Source organism: Carassius gibelio, chromosome B25, assembly GCF_023724105.1.
Source record: "Carassius gibelio isolate Cgi1373 ecotype wild population from Czech Republic chromosome B25, carGib1.2-hapl.c, whole genome shotgun sequence".
Taxonomy (NCBI): domain Eukaryota; kingdom Metazoa; phylum Chordata; class Actinopteri; order Cypriniformes; family Cyprinidae; genus Carassius; species Carassius gibelio.
In genome coordinates this window covers 21119504-21137630 of record NC_068420.1, presented here as the reverse complement: position 1 = coordinate 21137630, position 18127 = coordinate 21119504, and the positions used below count along the sequence as shown (strand labels likewise).

Sequence of the window (18127 nt, the reverse complement as noted above, 5' to 3'; positions counted from 1 at the left end):
TCCTTGACAATTCTAAAAATGTCCAGGTCGCAGTTCACTTGTCTTTTCTGATGAGGAATCTTTAATACATTTGTAAAGTCAGTTAAAAAGAACTTTAGAATGTTATGAATATTTCAAGGCATAGCAATTATTTGATTATCCCATACATCATTCTTTACAATATCATATTAAACCGTATTGAATACGATCCATCAGGCTTTTGTTTTTCTCTCAATCATCATTTCATAATATGGTTTGCTACCAACAAAATTTAACAACAGAGTTCTGAAGAATTTAAAGGGATACTCCACCCCAAAATGATAATTTAGACATTTGACACAATTATCATTTTGGGGTGGAGTATCCCTTTAAACATCATTTTACTAATGCCTTATTGGGAGATATAAAGTGATGACTGATATTTGCATGCATTTTGTCTAAGTAATCTGATATACTGCCAAAAGGATTCATGTACATTAGAATTTCATATTTTCTTTTGTACATACAATTACCACAAAACCGCACCAATTTTGGCCATTAATTGAAAAGGGTTCTCCCTTGACTTAGAACATGGCACTGAAATATTACTATATATTTAAATCCTCTAATATTACCATGGTACAGTGCCTAAGAAAACTACAGAAACACACGAGAATCTAACTAACTAACACAGATCAGAGGCCTCTAAACGTGAAATGCGAGCGTTAATCTTCTTTAAGGAGTTGGAGTAATCTACGCATCTCTCTATTCATCTTCTATCTTAAATTAGCAGCGCAAACAGGTTCTCTGAAAAAAGAAACCCTGCACAAAGGCCGCGGCACTCCTGTATAAAGAAATATGCAGATGGAAGTTGATGTATGAAATTAACCTTTGCTTTTCTAACTCCTGGCTCTGGCTCTCGTAGCCCTGCCGCACATGTAGCATACAAAAGACCGGCCGGCCGCTCCTGCATATTGATTCTCCGCTCTCAGCCTCCTCCTCCTCCTCGTCTGCCTGTGTTTCCCACAAATCTGCATGGAGGACAGTAGGGAATATGGTTTATGGGAGGAAGGGCTCGTTCCTCTTTTGTGTACACCGTTCTTTAGCATTACAAACTAGCTGCTTCTCATGCCGAGCACGAGTGGAAACGCACCCTAGCGGAAACCATCCGGCACCTTGGGAAACACACCTTCAATGTCTTCTATGCAATTAAGAAGGACATGGACAGCTATATAAATAAGTAGAAATTAAATAATGAACAAATAAGGGCAAACAACCATCAAAATAAGATTTAGCAACTTTGCTTTGTTCAACTTTTGGACTAAATGATTGTGCGTTTATAGTGACTCTTACGAAAGTATAGCAGGGTAAATTTTGTTACAACTAAATTACCATCGCTTTTGTTCTTCACAATTGCATTTAGTTAGTTAGTTGGCTTCTACTTTGTGGCCTCATATTTTATAGCTCCTTTGACGGTGAAATTGAATAATAAAATGTGACCCTGGAGCACAAAACCAAAAAGGTATATTTGTAGCAATAGTTAGCAAAATTAGCCATTTTTATTTTATGCCAAAAATCATTAGGATATTAAGTAAATATCATGCTCCATGAAGATATTCTGTAAATTTCCTACCGTAAATATATCAAAACTTCACTTTTAATTTGTAATATGCATTGCTAAGACCTTCATTTGGACAACTTTAAAGGTGAGCTTCTCAATATTTACATTTTTTTTTTTTTTTTGCCATGGTTTCTGTTCAAATCATAACAAAAATACAGCAACTTGGGATTGGCCAACAATGTCATCAAAAAGCTTAGTTTGAATGAGATTCCTTTGTGATTTCACAGGAGTTCCTCCTGCTGGTGCAAACTATGTAAAGGAAGTACAGGGGCTCTTGGCAGAGTCGGAAATACTCTGCAGCTTGCTATTAATTTGAGTCATTAGTCTGATATGTAGGAGCCGTTAGGAGATGTGCTGAAAGACGTCTATAAGAGGCTGTATACAGAGCTCCCTGGAGGCCAGCCGCTCCCCTCTATAATGAAATAAAGACAGAGAGTGACACAAATGTATATGAGGTGAAGAGGTGGCCAGGCCACTGCTGCCGTAATCACATCATCTGCTGGGACAGACGTCCCACCTGGAGGAGGAGCGGAGAGGACACGCACCCGAGAGAGGAAATCGAAGGACACCACACTGCACTGTTGCATCTTAATTTAAAGAAAAACCATGACAATAAGAATATAATATTAGGGGGAAACCATTAAACATGAAATCTAAATTGACCCTTAATGATTCATTTGTGCATGTTGAGAAAAAATAAATAAATAAAATAAATATACACACACACACGCACGCACACACGCGCACACACACACATACGCACACACACACAGACACACACACACAGTATATATACATCCAATCACAATCATTCATTAAACGTAATCACTTCATTTTCCACTAAACAGCTTTTCTGATAATGTAATCAAAATACATGTGGGTGGGGCAAAATAATAATCCAAACTAATTCAATATAATTACATGAATTATAAATAAATACATATTGCACGACACTGTAAATACTGAATATATATTGTTCATTACTTTTATTTTGAAGAGTTGTTGTCACACTTCCTGTTAGCCAGCTGGTTCAGTCTTTGTTAAGTCATAAGTTGCAACATTTTTTTATGATGTCTGCTCACATTATGCTTTTTATTTTGTCACAGTTTCTGTCTTTTTGCAAGGTCTTAATTATGAGCTTTTTACTTTAGCTATGAATCTACGGTCTCTGAATCTGAACACTAACGTTTACGTTTCATCTTGCCTCATTTTGCTATTTTTTTCTTCAAAATATGTAACAAAACAAATGTATGTAATTATTATACAAAGAAATTCTTTTATTTGTTTATTAAAATTTTTAAAGGCTGATTTTACAGTATTGTAGTTGCGATTTGCATCGATTAAAGGTGCTGTTAGCGTTTTCTTAGCATTTTGCTAAGTAAACCGACAGAGCAATATTGACTACCACCAGATTACAATACTTTACTTCTCAGACAGTCCACGATTCATTAGAAATGCTGATTGAACACGTTCAGTCGGTAATAACAAATGCTGATCAAAGTCATGAGGCAACAGAACCGACAAAACCTGATAAACATGTCTGTTTGCGTTTTGTAGCGTGAACTAGCCTTTAGCCTTCAACCACGTACCGGGCCTTCAAAACACTGTTCTCTGAAGACATGTTCGCAAACTCAAGCCTACACATTGAGTGACAGGCAGAGACAGTTTCTGATTGGCTGTTGTTCACTGGTCACAGAGTATGGCTGGGATTTCTCGATTTCTCAGGACACCTATATCATTGATATCCGTCAGGAAGTAAGGACAGTTTATGAGTTCAATTCCAAACAAAAACCTTCTAGCACGATTTTATTGTTAATAATTCATGATTAGCCGTCCCGAACATAAAGCGTCTCCAGAATCTTTCATTTTCCACACATTCTGGGGCCTTGTGGCAGAAATATCCAAACAGTAAAGTCACTGACAGGCGCGCACCCCTCTTCATGACACAGTCATGCCCCATGTCCACATCCAGACAGGTTCGGACTCATTTTCCCAGAATTCCCACTGAGCTGCTCTGCATTGCAGAACATGAGCGACGGGGAGTCCTTCTGTAGTCCCTATTTATAGCAGGACACCACAACTTTCTCCTTTCCTCGCTGGCACAGTTAATGCACCAGCCAAACTCGCTTTCTACACGCCAGCTGACTGAGCAAATGAACGATGCGAACAAATAACCAATTAAATCAAACATTTTGGACAAGATCTTCTGGATACCAAGTCCAAAATACAGCAGGTTTGGTCTGAGACATGCGCGCAGACACTCAATCCTACCCTCAGGCATTACGTGCCTATTTACAGTAGAGTCTATTGATAGCAGCAAACTTCATAGTTTATTTCAATTAGGAGATAGGAAATAGGAAATCAGATTTAAATCAATCACACCTCTCCCCGGGCCGAAATCGATGCCACCTTTCCAGGGGTTTCTAGGCAGAAGCGCCACGTTCCGATATCCTCTCGTCCACTTCATTGCCAGCTGCGTGTGAGTGTGTGTGAAAGGCTTTCGATCAATGCTTCCCACAAAGGCATTACTTGGGAGGGCGGACGTACACAGAGGCTTTTTAATGGAACACAACCTACATTAGTCGGGTAAAGGAGAGATCGGCTTACGGGGCTAAGAAAGACGAATATTTCTGCAGTCGCAGCGAGAGAATGTCGGATACGCAGGGCTGCTAGTAATGAAATTATTATTCATAGTCTTTTCTTCAAATGGTGGGATGGTTTGTGAGAAGCTATATGACAATCGCCACAGGTGGATCTAAATGTGTCCCGCGAAGACAACCAAATTCAGTTTAACAAGACACGAGCAGAATGAATGTCTGGCCCAACTGTTTGGAAAAAAAAATGTTTTAAAATATGCAGCATTTTACAAACAAATAATTGCTGATTGGAATCATCTATTTGCGATTAATTGGAAATTTGAATGAATAATAGAATAAGGAAAGTCATATGACATCAGAAAATGATGACAGGTTTTTCATGTTTGATTAAACTACTATAAAACGATCAGGTATCTATTAATCGTAGCAAAACATAGTTAAACTAACAATAGATCTTCAACATTTGAAAGAGGATTTTATTGGTCTTTATTTAACACTGGTTCCATTTATTAGACGAGCCATGATTTTAACTCTGTTCTCCTCTATGCAATTAGCTCAGTGATTGAATATTGAGATTGTGAAGATGGATAGGAGGCTTCAGCTGGGATCTTCTTTCTGGTCAGGGCATTACACAGAGAGAGAAATACACTCGAGTCACTGCTTACAGGCATTAACCCCCCCCCCCCCCCCCAGTTTATGTTAAGTTTCTTGTACCAATAAGCAATAACAATTTAGCTTTAGATGACCATTTTCTAGCTTTACGCCCCATTCATTAAAAGCAGTATATTTCCATCCTAAATCACTAAAACACAATACAGGTCTACAAACATTCATCAGCTTAGAAATCTTTAAAAAAACTTGAATCCAGAGGTATCATATCTCTATGTCGTTATTGTTACAGTTGTGATGTGAAATTTTACTATTCTTATCGAGCTCGATTGATTATTAAAAATGTATAGAGTTATCATCATTGGTGAGAACAGGACTTTAACACCTTTAAAACTGAGCCTATTTTTTGGCTGATCCCATAATGCACTGCAACAATGTCAGTGGTAAAATCCAAGATGGCTGACAAACCACAAATTTCTTAATGATTATAATCAAAATTCCAATCCATTCATTACCAAAAGGTACTGAATAGTATTTTTTACATTTACTAGGATGTCACAACGCTTAAAGGTCATTGCACACTGAGCCTGAAATTTTCTTCCGAAATTTTTGCACGTTGAAAAATGCATACAACCTAATGTTGTGTCAATCACATTTACACAGTCCATCTGAAACTTCCATCCTTCATAAAAACAGAGTGGGTTCGATTTTCTGCATTTTTCGCATCCGTAGCAAGCATTTTGAGGTGTTTTGACAATTCTGAGCCACCGTACAAGTGAACGGCAAAATCCAGAATGGTGACTGCCAACTTCATCCACTTCCTCTCTTAGCACAAAGCACTTTAAAGGTGCCCACCGAGTTCACAGAAATTGTTGGTCTTTTTTAAATATGTGGCTTAAGTATCGCTAACAAAGCAAAGCATCAAACTGAGCCACTGACATCCTGAATTAAACTTTACTTGCGAGAGGGCAACAAAATCATCCTCATTGCTGGAAGACTCCATTTAGTACTGTTTTTCTATTCATTTTTAGATTAAGTAATACGCATCGGTTTCTGTGCTTGACACATTTTTTTAATGATTAACAAAAAACGCATATGAAAATGTCAGACTCGCATCCATTTAATCCAAACATTACTTTTTACTTGTCCACTAGGGTATTTTTACAGATCATGTGATGTAAATTTTGTAATCAGCATAATATGCACAAAGCCCAAATCGTCTGAAGCTCTATACTCTAAAATAGAGTGTACATGGGCATATTTTTGCACTAATGAGTTTGTTCGCAAGGGGGCAACACTCATCGCTCATTACGTCTATAGAGCAATAGCACAAACATTGGACAAAGTTCAACCTTTCTAATGTGAATATTAGGGCTGTCATGATACATTGATGCATCACGATTCACGGATCGCTTCCGAATGCATCGCGATTCTCTCTGGAATCGATTCTGAGCAGATGGTGCTCTAGTCTTATGATGCAGAAGAAGAAGAGCGCTTGTGATTCACTCTTGTGATCTGAAATACACCCTTGTAATTAGCTTCAAACTTTTTGAACATTATGAATGTTTATTTTAGGTTCTATGTGTAAGGAATTGGAATCAAGCAGAGTACAGCTATATCTAAAGCACAAAACTAAGCTCAGAATCGATTCGAGACAGAATCGCGATGTATTCAGAAAAATCTCAGAATCGATGTGGTTCTCACTTCTCAATTCAAGCCGCATCAGTTTATTTCCCCAGCGCTAGCACGTATGTTGCTGTCTGTGTATACTTCCAGATGCTATGCCTTCAAGCAGTGTGCACGCCAAAACGTAATGCTTTGGGCTTTAGCTTAGCATTATGCTAACAACAAACTCCATTTTTTGGTTCTGCGCGGAGCGTGTATTTGTATATCGAGACGTTAATGATGGTTAAGATCCAGCCTTTGCAGACCACCTTGAGAAAAACATCTAGTAGCTATTGTGTGTGTCTAAACATTTGGATTAAAGCTAGCATTGGAATATTGTATTCCTTCCCAATACTCGGCTTACGCTTTAAAGCAGTCCCTGTTCGATACGGGAACAGAGCACACAGGAATCGCACTACAGGGAAGCGCTCGTCCGAGGAACACCTGCATGAGAATGATGATTGATGTCTCATAACATCCTGAGAAAAGGACGTTTATGGATTAAAACATCGATCCGGCTCATCGAGCACCACGGCCGCTCCGATCGGCTTGATCTCAGGTCTAGATGTTTCTCAATCACGTGTGCTTCACTAAATCTCAACAGCAGATTCAGGTCAGTTCAGGTGGAGGACGTGCACAAACACAAGCAGTCCTCAGCCACGAATACAGAAGTGTGTGAACACATGGTCAGGAGTGTGTTCCTCCAGAGACCTGCTGTGTGTTAGCTTAACAAAGGGACTCTGCACTCTATAAATTACCCTCCCTATGCTTGCGCTAATTAGAGACGGGCGACATGAACCAGAGCTGAAGCCGGGGTGTCGGTAATTACACACACACACACACACACACACACTATCCGCTCAGTGTTTGTTGGCCTCTAGAAATATGTACATTATGTAGACCCCAGATATCCTCTGAGGAATATTTTACTGCTCACTGGAAGCTTTCAAAGCTCTGGAGATGTGATTGTTTCATCTACAAGAGACGAATGAAAATAATAATGAAAAAGACGAAACGCAACACAAACTGTGACATTTTCCAAGCAATTGTTTGGTAGAATAATAATAATAAATAAAAAAACAAGCAATCAATTGGCAAATCTGAGACAATGTCTTGATCTCTTATGGTCAAGGAGACACAAGGTCTTTTTCTCTGGAAAAATACAACATTAAAATCATTTGCTCTGTTTGGTCTCATTAGGGTCTAGGAGAATTTCCTTTGTGATCTTCTTTCCTGTGGGTTAAATTTCACTCACAAACACACACATCATCTCATATCGCCGGTGTGTTTGTGTTGTGGTGGCGGTGTTCAATCTTCTTAAGAAAGAAATGCGTAAGGGAAAACAAACCGCCACTATCTGCGAGCTCAAGATATGACTGTGCTCCACTCTAATACTCGTATGCAAACCTCAACAAACCCCTCAGCGCTCAAGGCCTTGTGCAGATACTAGACAATCTGCTGGACTGCATGGGCCTCGCCATCACCCCATCTCACTCCACAACACATCCCCAAACCCTCAGCGTCCCGTCTGCTGTTCACACTAAAGCTGCCACTTCAGAAGAGCTAAGAGAGAAAAATCAAAAGAGCAAAACATTTCTTTGGACGCCAGTTTCACACTAAGCACCCAAAACAAAAGGATACAAATATCAGTGGTGTGGAGGCGATTTTTACAAATTTTAAATATTGGAAATGGAATAAAAATACATTTATTTGCAATATAGCTATTTATCTATCTAGTAAAAAAAACACAATTGCACATCACTGAATTATGAATAGCTGAATTATTAATCATATATTTAATATTCAGATCTTTTAATTGCTGGTTTCAACCTGATTAGCGCTCTTGAGTGATATTTAGTCACTTGTCCAGCTTCATTAGCTCTCAAAGTCCACGAACACACTGCGGGGTTCCTTCATTCCCACAGGTTTAATTATGAGAGATGGATTATAGAAATATGATAAAGGACGCTAAAGAAGCGCAGATGTTTGGGCCATACTGATGGAGTGCACAGATGTTTACAGCAGCTGTGTTAACCGTGATCTTCTGACTAACATCAACATCAGGCAGTTACCACACTGTTCAGTTTCCCCTTCATCCATTATGTCAGAATCAACGGCACAAACGTGCATAAATACTCACATTCACCAACAAATATTTGTGTTACTCAGTCATTTTATATCACGGTAACAGTATTCAACACAATACACTGTAAAATAAATAAATAAACAAATACACAATCTGTTAGTAGTAAAGATTATTGGAGTACACGACAACACCATATCTTTGTTTTCTTCTTCAAAACATTTAAAGCAATAGGTTTCTTTCTTTTTGTAATTATGAAATTGACTAGCAATCCCCCCCCCAACTATGATGTAGTATATAATTTTACTTATTTGTTTATGATATATATTATATACAGTATAGTATTATGTATAATAAATATTTATTTCATAATATTTATAATTCAAAAACTTTATAGTAATGCAAAACTGAGATGAGAGAACTGAATTAAAGAACTTAAAATAAATAAACATAAAATACACTTATTTTATGCTGTCAAATGATTTATCGAGACTAATCGCAAGCAAAATACAAGTGAATATGCAGAAAAATGTAATTTATATATTAAATATATTTATTATATAAGTTATATGAATATATATTTTAAATATATATACGGTTGCATATATATTATGTCAACAAAAAACTTTTATTTTGTATGCCAAAATGTATTAATTGCGACTGACCGCTTGAAAGCACTAATTAATTTAATAAAATTTTTCACATGAACAAATATAAGGCAGCAGAAGTGATATTCAATATTACCTGTAATTCATAAAACCATAGTTTTTTCAGTGTTATTTTAATTCACTCGAAATTCAATGATAAAAGGCTTATATGTTAAATTACCATATGATAATGCTAGGTTGTTATCATTAACAATTATCACAAATTATTAGGAATGCGTGATATTTAATGTGCACCTTAAAATATCGCACATTAAATATCGTGCATCCCTACAAATTATTATCAAATAATTAATTCGTCTTTTTCAAATGTCCAGATTGTCACACGCATCATATATCACACAACAATGGCTACTGTGACCAATACGGGACACCTCATGTCCTGCAAACGAGCACAGTTGACCCATAGTGCAAACAAACTAAGGGTATAAGTGCTGAATGACCCGTGGACGCGGGTACGAGCTGACAGGTGAACGCAGAGTGACTGGCAGCCAAACAAACAGCACACAGTCAGAGAGATGCTGTGCTAACTAGAGAATACAGTCACGGCTAAAGGCCCATGTTAGACACAGAGTATCTGCAAGCCCTTCAGCTGACACACACACACACACAGGAAGAGACGAGACGGCGAGGAAGCGCGGGATACGGGATGGAGAAGTGTAGAGTCACTCTCTTTGGCGCGGCATGAATATTTAATGCTGTGGGAGTGAGAGAGACGTCTGTGTGATGAGGAAGGTCAGTCGGCGAGCAGCGGGAGGAAGTGGCTCTGGCCACACGGGTGAGCAGATGACAGGTTGTTATTCACCAGAGGGCTGTCTCGTACAGTCCGGTCTGAGCTAACGGGGTTACGCAGGCAGCACAGCAGGTGTGCGCTCGATCTGTGCCTCTACATACCTGCCTCCTTCATATCTGGACAGAGAGGGAGGCTACTGTCTTCTAAGCTATAACAGAGCAACATACGATCAATAACAGGAACTCACAGAATGTGTTAATACTAGCTATTAAAATATTTTCAGAAAACACACTGATAAATATCAACTCAATTATGATTTCTTCTCAGTGTGTGTGTGTGTGTATGTGTGTGTGTGTAACCCTGGTGTTTCATGAGCTTCTTTTAAACACAGCCGCTGAAGAGCGGACGGCTTCATAACTATAATTCTCTCCGCGCAGATTACTCTGTCACCAGCAGGAAGTACACATCCTCTTCTAGCGCGACATTTACTGCTCTGAATCCCAGTGAGATGCCTAGACAACATTCAGAGTTACCTTGCCAAGCTGTACGACAGAACCACATGAGCCCCTCATGGAAATAACAGTTAGCTTAGCAACATGCTAACACAGAAACCTAGTGTACATGTATGGGGTTCTAATTAGCATAAAGTCTCGTTTTTAAACATACACAAAGTAGAGCCCGACCGATATTATCGGCCGATATGAGCTAATTGCATTTAAATCGGCATCGGCGTTTATAACGGTGTCTGCGTTTATAAAAGTGTTAAATGTTTAAAACCAGACTGTTTTTTGATCATTAAAAAATATATACTTTTGATGTGCAATTGTTTAGTCATTGAGACCGTAATCTAAGGCTTTTTTTTTTTTTTTACATAAATCCCTTCTGGAAAATGGTTTATACAGCCCAGTTACATAGAACAGGCAGATATTTTGCTATTGAATGTTGTGTAAGTGCAGTTTATAGGAAATGGGTCTAATATCCAGTTTATTTTCAAAATCAAAATATCGTCTTATAAATCGGCTATTTTCGAGTTAATATCGGCATCGGCCCCCAAAAATCCATATCGGTCGGGCTCTAACACAAAGTGTTTGTGTCAAAGCTTTTGTTAGCAGAGCTGGAAAATCACCGAACGTTATTTCACACCCTTTGAATGCTTTCTTCCTGCTGTTTGTTCGACAACTACTTCAATTTGCCCAGCCACGATGACATTTCAGAAAGGAAAACGCCATTGCGTGGATGTGATTTATTACAAAGAGGTGTCCGTGTTTGATTAAAAGTGATATTCGCCATCTGTTGAGGGAGAGCGCTTGCTTTACCCCCAAACAATTACAGTAAAAGCTCTAAAGGAAAGTCCATTTCCCATGTTTCCTGGGATCAAACTGCCTCACCGCTGTTTCAGAGTCCCTCGACGCATTCGGCTTCCACACACACACACACACACACATATACTCACTCCTGATGCTCTTGTCTGGCACACTGTCTGAGCCAAAGTGCTCTTCACTTGCACACACACACACACACACACACCTATAGATCACATACGACACTCACTTATGCTGAGTATAGTGAAGAATGCGGACGACGGTACAGTGTTATTCCAGAACAAGGTCAGTGTGTCCTTGTCTTTGGTTGTGTTTAATCTGAAATGAATATTCATGTGTGTGATAATCAATCAGCAGTGTGAGAGGTTAACACCCCTCTCAAAACTGTCCTGAGGTGGTGCCATGGTTTCAGATGCTACTTTAATATACCATGCCAGTACAGGATTAGCTTATTCTATGCTAATGAGCTATAGTTCTTCCCATGGTAAAACTGAACTGTCAGTGTAAATGTTTACCAGAGCTTGTTTGACAGCACTAATATTTAAAGCTAATGTTCCAGAATGTTCTTGCAATTTTCTCTCAAAGTTATGTTTATTAAAAGTTTTCTGGTCTTTAGTAATGTTCTGGAAATATTAGTACAAAAACATTTTCCCTATAAACTATATAACTGCAAACTATGTAATACAGGCCATAACATATATAATTAGGCCATAACAATAGCTTTCTGCTATGCTAGTTTTCATAAAATTTGAGTAAAACAATGAAATGGATAAAAAAAAAATATTATCTCATGAATATGCGAATGTGACTGATTAATATGCAAATGAGCATCGATCCCATTTTTCCTGGGCCGAGTCAAGCTAATATTGAATGTCTGAATATGAGGATAGCTGGAAACTCGCGGAGCTTGCATCTTTTAATTGTGTGTGTGTGTGTTGTCTGGGGGCCTCTCTCAGCTCTGTCAGGCCCTGTGAGGTGTCCTCCGCTATTGCTCGAGCAGAAAAGGGCCGGGTAAGCTAATTGGGCTCTTTATTAATGCCAAAACACACATATACACTTACACACTTAATGTCAGCACTTCGGCTCTTTCTAATATGTCTGAGGTTTCTAGAGGATTTACTTATGAATGCATTATTAAAATAAACATCAAAGTACCACGTCAAACATTAGTTTATATATATACACAAGCATTCATGCACAAAACCTAAAACTGTTCACTTGGGTAGAATTATCTTTGTTTGTAATATGAGATTCAATCAAAAGTGCGAAAACATCATGTGACAGCTTTCCCCCAATCTCTTCTTTATGAAGTCACTGGTGATTTCGATGCTAACAGTACAGATTAGTTGCTATCATCCAGAATATCCTGGGACTGATATTGTTAAGACAACTTAAGTTATTCATCTGACTTCACATCCAAAGCCTCGTCACATCCACTTTGCACGAAAAAAACTGAAAGACCCATCCGGACGGCGTCAGCGTTCCCTAAATGATTGTGTTCACGAGGACGCCGGAGCACACCAATCCCAGCAGTGCTGCTTTAGGAAGTCACGCGGTTGTAAACGATGCTTGTTATACCTGCTATATGCAGATGAGATGTTAATTTAATTCAGGGGTTTAATTAGAATCTGTGCGAGATCCTCGGAGCTGATTTACTGATGGAGAGCTTGTTTCATCTGATAACACTTGTATCTTCTGTAGTCATCTGTTCAGTGCAGATCTCTGTGGAGCTCTTCTACGCGCCGATATTAAAACACAACTGCGCTTCAACCGACAGAAACCTCACTTGTGTCTCATCTAGAGTTTTAGAAGAGATCTCAACAAGAGAAACAGCTGAGACAACGCTGATACGCAAGTGAAACTTAACTTTGAACGCCGTTGAGTCTAAGCTATAAAAGGGCCATACCATTTTCCTCTGGGAATAAATCATTCTCTCTCTCTCTCTGTGTGTGTGTGTGTTTGAGGAGACACGAGTGTCACACTCATATGCACATATAGATGGGAACACACACACAGATATACACACACACATAGAAACAGAGCCCCAGTCGGTGTTCATAATTCATCAGATTTAAATAAAAGCTCTTCTTCTGCAGGTGAGTACGTCTCTCTGCGAGCACACGCTTCTATAGTCTTTGGATGTCTGGATATATATAAATATATATAATATATTTGTATTCAAAGGGTGGAGGTGAAGCTCAGCTTGTTTCCTCCTGTTGATTTAAAAACACACATGCACTATTTTAGTTTCACCTATTCCTGCGTTTCCTTTGTAGAGCTAGAGGAAAGCACGCATGTTCTCAACAAGAGATATGAAATTCAGACTTCATTCAGGAAGGAGTAAAGATATGCAAGTAAACATAAATCAAATGTAATTATGCGTGTGATGTAAAGACTAAACTACAGCGGTGTAAGCCGATATCCACTTAGACGCTGTTTCTGCGTGATTTTAAGAGAATCTCTGCTATTGATTTGGTGTCGGGTGTATTCCTCCTCCAAACATTTGTCGTCTGTCTGAACAGAGGAAGTAGATGGAGAGTCTGACCTCTGTGACCCCTCTCACCTGAAACTGGGACGTAATGTAGAGAGTACAACAGTGTGTTGCTATCTTGAGCCTCAGCGGATGACTGTAACTCTGGAAGTTGTTTGTCTCTTAAGAAACTCTTTATATAATTTGCACCGTTGAAAACCACTGGAACACCAGCTTGACTGATTATTCTATTGACTGAACTATATGTAATGAATCTCTATTATACATCACTGGTTCTGTAGTATTTTGTCGCGCCGCTCACATCCGGTGCAGACACGGATCCCCCAATCCCCCGCGCCGAAGTCATCATCCATCGCGAAGTTACACTGTAGACATCGGCCAACCCTTACTGAAAATATTAGAAAATATAATTTAGCCTACTTGTTTTATCACATATTCAACAGTTATCGAAAATATTATTTTTAATGCGTGTATGCGTTTATTCATATTTATGAAACAAGAATAAATGATTATTTATATATTCACGATTATAAATTAATTTATATTTGTGTTTATTTATGAAAATATACATTTGTGCTATTTATAAAAGAATCAATGAAAATGAATTTATTTTCTGGTGTTGTGCTCATTTCGAAAATGTTTGAACGTGTCATATAATTGACTTCATATTTATTGTTTTTAAATCACTGTTAACATTTATGTATGTATATATGTTTTAATTTACGTATTCCTACACGTTATAAAATAAATAAATAAATAAATGTGATGTTAATAAATGAATCAATAAAACTGAATTTATTTACTGACATTTTGGTAACTTTATGAAATAAAGATAATAATGTAAAAAATTATCATATAATTGTCTTATTTTATCATTATATTATGTTACTTGTTGTACATGCAATAGCTTTTTAATACCATTTATATATATATATGGTATTAAAAAGCTATATATGCACACACATATGTGTGTGTTTTTTTTCAATTCATTCATTCATCAATTAATTCATTTAATTCATCGTTTCTGGTATTTTCATTGACAAATAAATTGTGCTATTATTTACGTATTTTGACATTTGACCAATACATTCTTTATTAGCTTAACTGATTTTTATTTATTAAATGTACTTTCCTCCTCTCATATCAAAGGATGCCACTGTGTCAAACCGTTCATCCGTCTGCTCGATCCAAACCAATATTTCTCTCCGTTCAGACGTTGGTCTCTCATGAAAAACTGCTCTTGTAACGTTAAACTCCAGCGAGAGCTCCTTCAGTTTCCCTCTAATTTCACGTCACACTTTCACTCACACCGTTTTTCTCCCATTTAACTCCATCATAATGGCTTTCGCTTAAATACGTCTGCAAGGCGGCACAATTAATTGTGTTTCTATTTTGTGCAGTTAATTTCACACTGTTAAGCGGCGTGTAAAAACACATGAATGAGCGAGTAATTACACAAGTGGAACCACAGAGACAAATGTACATGTGACACAGATACCAGACACGTGGGGCTCGCAGATAAAAGAGAGCTACATGCGGTGGGTTTTCACACTCCAGGGCCATTTCTCAATTACAGGAAGGAGGACAGTTATTGGGGGAAATAACTGACCCTTGAATCATCAACACTGTGGTTTAAGATGCCTCATACAAACTTAAGGAATATTTCAGCTAAAAACCGGTCATCATTTTCTTCAGTGGAAGACAAAATGAGACATTTAACAGCTTTCAATATAAATATAACACCCCAACAGACCAGGATCGATGTCAGTAATGTCAAATGGCAAGGGTTCAAGAGTGTCATAAACCACTGTCATGCACCAAGTCTGAAGATGCAGAAATGCAAATGAAATTTTAGAGGAAAATTATAGAGAATAGCAAGTTATATTGATATTCAACACATCTCTTGTGTAAAAGTACACGTTAGCATACTTTTTTCAGAGTAATTTTATGGAAGTATTATAATGTACTTGAAAAGAATATACTTACACATGCACACACACACATACACACACACACACGTTTGTTTTTGTGTAACGTGTGTTCATCCCATAGGTGTAATGGTTTTTATACTGTACAAACTGTATTTTCTATCGCCCAAAACCAACCCTAACCCTAACCCTCACAGGAAACTGTGCATTTTTACTTTCTCAAAAAAACTCATTCTGTATGATTTATAAGCGTTTTGAAAAATGGGGACATGGGTTATGTTCTCATAAGTCACCCTCTCCTTGTAATACCTGTGTCATACCCATGTCATTATACAGAGTTGTGTCCTGATATGTCACAAAACAAGAGCACACACACACACACACACACACACCACACACACACACACGCACTCAATCAATTTATTTATTTATTTATTTATTTCAGTGTAACTGTGAACTGAATGTAATTTTTTTTTATATCACTAAGTTATTTGAATTTAAATGAAAATACATTTTATATTTAATATATTCACATATTTTTGTTTAAATTCGTGTTAATGTAATTAACTGAAGTTTAGAGCATTTTTGACCCAATTACTTCTCTGTGTGTAACTTCATAATTCTATTGTCTTTAAAATATGATTATGGTCAATTTGTGTTGAAACTAATTAATGATTAAGTACTCCGAACACAATTACAGGAACTCAAGTAAAACTTTGAATCTGACATTATTATAAAGTGCACCATTTAAAAGTGTGCTTAACTGCGTTTAAAAACATTGTGAAAGTGTACTCGATTTAGGAAGACTTGAGTCGCCTGTTATTCGATTAATATTATATTATCAGCGAGTACAGATTTCTTTTTCTTTTTCTTTAAGTACACTAATATTTGGAGTACACCACAAGTACATTCAGCAGAATGGAGCGCACATCTTTGTCACGAGCGATGAAGCTGTTTTGGGTTTCGTTCAGAGTACTTTAATGGCATTGTTGTAGCGCTCTCTTGTCCTCTTTGTCGTCTCACGGTCGTGCTCACTATATGAACTATGACTGTATGGAAAAGAGCAGCGTGGACATTCTTCAAAACATCTCATTTGGTGTTCCACAGGACAGAACAAGGAATAAATTACGCTCATCAACAAATCCTTTAAAATCTGCGTCTGATGTGTCAGACAGAAACATTCATAAACGCATTACGAGTGTGTGCTACTGAGAGCAGTGGCTCTGAAATGTGCAACTCACCGATGAAGCAAAAATAAAGCCAGACCTGATAAAAGAGACACCAGACACCAGACGAGAAGACGATCAGTGTTTAAGAGAGACCTCGTCCTCTTCAGAGAGGACATGCAGGTCTGTTATCGGCAAACGAAGATCAAACACACACACAACTATCTCCAGAACAGACCTAAACCTGAGCGAATCTCCCGGCGGGGAGCAAACATGTTCAACAGGATTCACAGACGAAGTAAACACTGCTGGTTTAGTTTGGTTTAGAGCTAGTCATTATATTAAACATGACGTCTATGGTGTGTGTGTGTGTGTGTGTGTGTGTGTGTGTGTGTGTGTGTGTGTGTAAAACCAGATCGAGCAGCTCACTAGTAAATATTCCTGCAAGTGTGTGTGTGTGTGTGAGGGTATATTTGGTATATTTCCTGTGTGCTATAATAAGACCATGTGTGTGTGTGTGTGTGTGTGAAGTAAAGGACACAGGGAACACACACTCTGTTTGTTGAACCAGCACAGTGTGTTCATGCTGTGTGCCAACTTTATGTGCTCATCCTCTCTGTCTCCTACACACACACACACACACACACACACAGATAATAATTATTCACACACACTCACACAGTCTCTCCTCCTCGAATGCTCCACAAAGTATTTGGACACAAAACAGTTAAAAATGTCACAGTGTGATTGCATTAGATAATATCAAATCAAGTACGAGCGTTGTGTGTTTGAATTAACTGCACATGCTGTGCTACATAGTGTTGTTATTTATATATTTGTATTTTTTCTGTGGGAGTGTGTTACACTTCATTTGAAGGCAATGGTGTAACCGTGTTATTGCACAAATCACACATGTAAGTGATTAATCATAAGATGTGATTAAATGTCATTTGGTGCACATTTCTTATCACCGATCAAAGCAGTTGTGCTGTGCAATATTTTTGTAGAAACTATGATTATTATTTTTTCCTCAAGATTTCTTGATGAATGGAAAGTTTCAAAGAACAGCATTTATTGGAAACATAGCACTGTAAAAGCCTTGACTTTCACTTTAAATCTAACGCATCCTCGCTTTCCTTCATAAACAAAAACATATTCATTTAGGAGACACGATATTATTATAGTTAATAAAAGAGATCAGAAATATTTAAGATCCTTTTTCCCACATATTTATGTCTTTCTTACAGCAACACTGGCGCTCTGCTAAAGTTAAATCCAGCATGCAGCGT

The 18127-nt window shown here is 37.9% G+C and overlaps 1 protein-coding gene across 1 annotated transcript in view; it reads right to left on the bottom strand.

Moving 5' to 3' along the window:
• Window positions 1–971: 971 nt before the first annotated feature.
• LOC128014376 (transcription factor Maf) overlaps window positions 972–18127 on the bottom strand; it is a 31673-nt gene continuing 14517 nt past the window's right edge. Inside the window, exon 3 of the mRNA XM_052597957.1 lies at window positions 972–989. The gene's annotated coding sequence lies outside the window, so the exon portion shown is untranslated. The remainder of the gene's footprint in view (window positions 990–18127) is intronic.